General features: G+C 36.8%; 1 long non-coding RNA gene across 1 annotated transcript; it reads right to left on the bottom strand.

The window, feature by feature from the left end:
- Positions 1–1026: 1026 nt before the first annotated feature.
- Positions 1027–6418, bottom strand: LOC132695460 (uncharacterized). Its single transcript, XR_009617827.2, has 5 exons — positions 6176–6418; positions 5184–5254; positions 4293–4390; positions 1200–1270; positions 1027–1112 (listed from the first exon to the last, which is right to left on the bottom strand). It is a non-coding gene; the product is annotated as an uncharacterized LOC132695460 (long non-coding RNA).
- Between the last annotated feature and the right edge of the window lie 589 nt (positions 6419–7007).

Below are 7007 nucleotides of genomic sequence, written 5' to 3'. Positions count from 1 at the left end.
AAAAACACATCCTACAATCTAAGAGTGGTAAGGACTAGTATTAGTCAGTTTAGAATTGGCCAAGGACATGAGGATTTGAAAAAATAAAACCTTTCCTTAGACGGAATTGTCTGAATACTCTTACTGCGAACTACTTCTCCTGGACTGTATACTGAATCTGTGTGTCGGTTCATTTGTGCCTCCTTGACGACTGAAGTCAGGGCCTAATGCTTGGCGAAAATAATTTCAGCAGCATGCCACCCACTCCCCTCTCTGCTGCCACAGTGATTCTAGACTTTGTGCAAATCTACCCTAAGCAACTAGGGGCTATAGCTAGGGAAATGGATTTCCTTAAAAAGCAAAGGGAATGGAGTTGCCAAAAGAGTTTCTAGGAGGATATGCCTGGAATTTGGGATTTTTGATTTGTGTTTCTACAAAGCCTGGGCAAGCTGCCCTACTAAAATTACCACTAAGTTGAATTTATGACCAAGTAATGGTACATTTCTCTCATTAAAGACAGATCTTCTCTATCTGTCTGGGCTTGAGGGTGACCTGTGTGGGAAAACAATAAATCACTAGCCCTGCATTGCTTTTTTGTGCGCCTTGGGAGTAGAGGGGGATGCCAAAGTGGTTAAGGTCAGCTTTGTGATTTGTGTCCCAGGAGGGCAGAAAAATCAGTTTGAGGATTTGCTAAAGGATCAACAAAATAATTGATAACCAGTGCACTGGCATGATTTTGCCGTTGGAATGCCTTTGAAACCATTCCCAAATGGCACCAGGGATTAGGGAAGATTCTTGAACGGAGAATGAGTTATGCGACCTGGGGCATACTTTAACTCCGCCTTCAACCTGGGTGTCTGCTGTGAAGAACACTTAACCTCAGGGACCTCCTCATCTGTCAAGTAGGTAAAATAATGGCTGCAACCCAGATGGAGCCCACAAGCATCGAGGGACACCCTCAAAAAACGGTCAGTTATTTCTGGGGACTTCCTCAAGTTTTTTAAATTAAAACCAAAGAAACAAAAACAGATGAAAATAAAACCTGATCTCAATCCTCAATCACAAATTATGGGACTGATAGCTGATGTTCTTTACTTGAATTTTCCAGTGCTTCTTCACTTTCAGATTTCTGCCTAGAAGAAACAATAATGATAATTGTAATATTTAATATTTATTGAGTGTTGGAAACCTTGGGCCAGGTACTGTACTAAGTCCTATACCTGCATTCCATGTCATCTTCACCATTATCCCATGAGGTGGGGTTTCTAGTTCCATTTTGCAGATGAGAAACCTAGAGTTTGGAAAAAACAAAAACAAAAACCCAGCGATCACGCTGTAACCTAAACACAGTTTGGGCTGTTTCTAAAGTTACGTTGTTAAGCACTAAAAAGCTCTAACAGAGGAAATAAAATTCCTTCCTTCAGACCTACCTGTTCTTAAATTTCTAGATCAAATATTTCAAATGTTAGATAAAATTTTAATTTCATGAGTCTTAATAACTGGTTGCGTGGGAATATCCCTTTTCAATTACTGCCAGAAATCCATTCAGTAACTATTACTTTCTTCCCTTCCAATTAACTGTATCTTTCTATTCTGTACTTAGAATATTTAAAGTGGAAGAATTTTCAAGATAAACTCTACCTTAACTCCATTCAGCTTTCTGACTCCATTCTCCTGTAAGTCTTACATTTTCATAGCCTCAGATTCTTTCATTACATAAATTCTTTTATATTATCAAGGATTTAATTATGTGCTTTTCAAAACTTTATTCCTTTTAAGAAGTTATAATTTATTTCAACCATTTCTGAAATAAATTATTATAAGTTTTTGATGACTCAAGGTCCTCTGGAGAATTCATGCTTATAAGGCTTTCTGTAACTATATAAAATAAATCCAGACTTCTGTGCATTGTAGTTGTTGGATCTGTATTTTATCTCTCTCTCCTCCCACCATTGTAAACTGTTATTCCACATGCTGTCAGTATGGCCTCACTGGTTATAATCTATCTTACTTTATAAATAATTGTCTGGATAAAGGCCTGAGAGAAGATCCATGTTTTCACTATAGACTAAAGTACATGGTTTTTGTGACACGTACTATATTATCATTTAGTTTACTTCTGAGTTCATAACAGTGTTCCCAATGGTTATGTCTGACCAAAGACATGAGCAGAATGTGAATGCAAGTTAGATTTTTTTTTTGCAAGTCATACACACATATATAGAAATAAAAATAGTTACAGATGCAGATGACGACATAGGTGTAGAAATACAGATAGCATGCATGGGGTTTTAGCATAGACTATTCACAGATCAGACATAATACAGTGACAACCAAGAGACTAGGTCTTCTCTAAACTGGAGACTGTTTTCAAAAGTTTTCTTTGGGCCCAGAATTCAAGTTTAAACATTACTTACCAAAATGCTTATTTATATTACAATGGTTTATAAAGAAAAGTAGGGGCACCTCGGTGGCTCAGTCAGTTAAGCGTCCGACTTCGGCTCAGGTCATTATCTCGCGGTCTGTGAGTCCGAGCCCTGCATCAGGCTCTGTGCTGACAGCTCAGAGCCTGGAGCCTGCTTCAGATTCTGTGTCTCCCTCTCTCTCTGTCCCTTCCCCGTTCATGCTCTATCTCTCTCTGTCTCAATAATAAATAAACATTAAAAAAAATTTTAAAAACAATGGTTTACAAAGAAAAGTCACTTAACAAATGCTAACTAAATAAAACCATACAAAAAGACACTCAATACCAAACCACTGAATTGTTTGCTATTACTTTTGTCATCCCAGATCCATCTATGCTCCTCTTTGAGCATAAAACAGTCTGTAAAATAAGTCACCTGTGTTAAAACTCTCTCTTTAAGAACATACTAAACATTAAGAGAATGAAAATATAAGCCACAGACTGAGAAAAAATTATATATCCAATATATAAATTATTAAAATTAAATTATAAATTTATAAATTATAAATTAAAATATAAATTATTAAAATTATATATCCAATGAAGAAATTTTAACAAGTATATTAAAAAAAACCTTCTTAAACTCAACAATAAAAAAAATGGACAAGAAATTTGGACAGATATTCACCAAAGAAAATATACAGATGGCCGATCAGCACATGAAAAGATTTTCAACACCATTAGTTATTAGAAAAACACAAATTTAAACCACAAAAAAGATACAACTACATACTTCTTAGAATGGCTAAAAATTTTTTGAATAACCATTCAAAATGTTGGTAAGGATTTAGAGGAACTGGAACTCTCCCAGACTATAGGTGGGAATGTAAAATGGTACAAGCACTTTGGAAAAGCTTCTTGAAGTGTTAAACATATAACTACCATTTGATTCAGTCATTCCATCCTTGATATTTATTCAAGAAAAATGAAATCATATGTTCCTACAAGGATTCATATGTGAACGTTCATAGCAGATTTATTTATAACAGCCACAAACTAAAAACAATCTAAATGTCCATCAATAAGTGAATGGATAAACATAACTATAGAATGGTATACTCTTTAGCAACTAAAAGAAATGAACTATTAGTACATGCAACGACATAGCTGTATCTCAACATAATTATGCTGAGTGAAAGAAGCCAGAAAAAAAAATACATACTCTATGATCCCATTTAAATAAAATTCTGGAAAATGCACACTAATCAGTAGTAACAGAAAACAGCTAGCTCAGTAGTTGTTTGGTGACTGGGGTGGATAAGGGTGAAAGGGAAGGCTTCCCAAAGACAACAGGAGATTTATAGCAAAGATGGACATGTTTACTATTTGGATTATGGCAATGGTTTTCTGGATGTATAAGTGTGTCAAAAATTCTCAAATGGTACATTTTAAATTTGTGCAGTTTATTTTTTGTCAATTATACTCCAATAAAGTTATAGCAAAGGGCAAAGCAAATAGCAATAAAATGAAAGGAAATAAAAGCACTTTCAGGATCAAATATTTAGATCTGAAAATATTTAACAGATCAACTAATCTACTTATTCCTCTTACAGATAAGACAATTGAGAGTTAGAAGATTGTTGCCCAATTAGCTAGACTAATAAGTGGTACCAAAAGAACAACGACAAAAAAAATAGCAAATTTGACAGGCGGTAATTCAAAAAAAAGCATCAAGTGGTCATCTTGGGGAAAATCAGAATTTTTTTGTATTTGCTTACAGTTAGATCTGGGATCAAGGGGCCATGATATACTCAATGCCTAGTGCTTCTAAATGTCTTAGTCCTCCATGGACCCAGAAACATCAAATGACTTGACCAAGTTCATAATCACTGGCCAAGCAACAACTCACATCTTTAAATTCTCATCCAGGGTGCTATCCCTTAGAAGAAATTCACAGAGCTGTAAGATAAGTCCACACCTGAAGAATTAGCAGAGGACTGATGATACCTTACCAAAAAGAAAAAGGAATTATGCAATTTAACATATTTGAAAAGTACCCATGCAGAAACTACAGATCTGACAGATTGTGCAAACTTCCACTGGTGCGAAAGGTATTCATACCCAATCCCTGCCTCAGCTTGAGTTTTGTATGATGCATATTCCCATCAGAAAGGGCCAGGCAGAAGACAAGGAAACTTTCCAGAAGGGAGAAAACACAAGAGAAATCTATGTACTACCTCCACGTGAACTATTCACCAGGTAACAGGAAAGAGAGATGGCTAGGTGCTGAGAAAAATCTATTAGCCTCTTCTCACAGCTGCAGAAATTTCCAGGTGTTTCAGATTTTTATTGCCACATAACAAGTCACCCCAAAACTTAGTGGCTTAAACAACAAGCATTTATTTGGCATAGGAATCTACAATTTGAGGGGGGCACTTGGGTGGCTCAGTTGGTTGAGCATCTGACTCTTCATTTTGGCTCAGGTCATGATCCCAGGATCCCAGGTCCATGGGATCAAGCCCTGTGTTGGGCTCAGTGCTGAGAGTGAAGCCTGCTTAAGATACTCTCTCTCTCTCTTTCTCTCTCTCCCTATGCCCCTCTCCCCAACTTGTATTCTCTCTCTCTCTCTCTCTCTCTCTCTCTCTCTCTCTCTCTATCTCTCTCCCCCTCTCAAATAAAAATTAAAACAAAAATTGGGGCCAGTTTTAGCGGGGGCAGCTCTTCTCTGTTCCCTGTTGCCTGAAGCTGAGTGATCCACCTCCCAAAAGTCTCATTTAGATGACTGGTAGGTTGGTGTTACCTAATGGTTCCTCTCTATGCAGTCCTCTTCAAGAGGTGGTTCAAGCTTCTTTGTAGCACGGAGACTGGTTCCTAAGAGCAAGCATCCCAAGAGATAGGAGTGAAAGCAGTCAATTTCTTAAAATCTGGTTGTGGACTTACCAGAGTTCCCAAATTCATATTTTAAGAAACTGACACAGCAATACTTCTGTCATGTTGTATTGATCAGGCAATCATAACCCATAATGATTCAAGGAAAATGGACATAGACCTCCCACATCTAGAGGAAGGAGAGTCAGAAATTTGGAAGCCATATTTTAAACCCATTACACCAAGGTGCTACACAATCAGTACTGTTAAATATTACCTGCACACTTTAAGATCTTGTTATCTGATAAGAGAGTGAAGGGATTTGTATATTTATCTTGACTACAACGCCAGTATTATGAATAAACCATTTTCTGCTGGTATGTGTGATCTTGGCATCCAGATTGTTTTCACTCTTTACAAATACAAATGGTAACACTGCATTTTGAAATCACTCATGGTACAATCAACCTAAAAGGTCTGTGTAGACAGAGACTTTATTGTGCTACAATGCCCCAAGCATAGTATGCATTTAGTGATATTGAAAATTGATATATGCCAAGTTGGCCCTACACAATTGTCACATTGTTTTGGTAAATATCGATTGCCTCCACATTTGGTAATATAAGATAAGTAGAAGCTATGACTTCTTCCCCATGACCTCACCACTAGGTGATAAGTGTAGTGAAAGTAAACATCTGACCAAATTCTGCCTCATAGGAATATTTATTAGCAGGCAAGCTTCAAAATAGTCATACAAGCTATTCCCATGGGCTTGAGGAAGTCCCTGCTCTCTACCTTTTAGGCACACCAACAAGCTTTATAATAATAGTTGAATAAAAAATTTAGCAAAACTTCTCATTAAATCAGACAGAGTCTTGAGTAAATAGGGAGACACAGGACCAAAATTCTAGACTGAGAGCATACTCTAAAGATGTTAGTCTTCTGGGTTTTGTTGGATCCTTCATTTTGTTCCTTCAAGGACAGAGATGCCTGTGTAATCTTTTAGCCAGGTATATCCCTTGCACCCTATCATTCGCTTACTCTCCAGAAATTATGTCAACATCCCTTGCACTTATCACCAAACCTTCTGGTGAAGAATTAAATAGCAACATTTGAAGTGTTCTGGATCTGGATCCCTAAGTAAAGAACTGTAAGGTCACAGTGTTGTGCTAGAGCTGGCTTGTACTGGCTATGGGTCAACTGTGCACATCTCTTCCCAACGCTGCATTCTATGACCTCACACTGGTAACTTGAAACTGACCTGGTGAGTGGGAATAGTTACACAATGGAAATCAGCAAATACTACAAATCAGGACTCTGCCCCTCTGAGAGCTGGTTGCTAAACATTTGCCAGCACATTATTCTAACTGACCACCCCTATGGTATGAATTAAATTTAATTGACATCATACTACTTATACAGGAATATTTGAAAGTAGCTTACTAATAACATAATAAGCAAATATTAATTGCTTAAATTAATTACTGCATATAGTTCTTATATTTAATTAAATGCCTACGAGTGTGTGTGTGTGTGTGTGTGTGTGCGTGCGTGCGTGTGTGTGTGTGTTTTGAGTGAGTTGTTTGTCCAATCTCACAAGCTCATCAAATTCCAGAAGTTTTCAGTGACATCATATTTAATAGAATATAAACATTAAGTAGAATAGAAATTGATCAGCAGGGGTAAATTAAATGACAATATAAGGGCTTTTATAAGATTATCTACTCATAAATTTAAGACTGATGTAAAATATAAT

The sequence above is a fragment of the Panthera onca genome, chromosome B4 (genome assembly GCF_046562875.1).
Source record: "Panthera onca isolate mPanOnc1 chromosome B4, mPanOnc1 haplotype 2, whole genome shotgun sequence".
In the NCBI taxonomy this organism is placed as follows: domain Eukaryota; kingdom Metazoa; phylum Chordata; class Mammalia; order Carnivora; family Felidae; genus Panthera; species Panthera onca.
The sequence above is the reverse complement of the archived record's forward strand: the minus strand, read 5'-3'. Positions and strand labels throughout refer to the sequence as shown.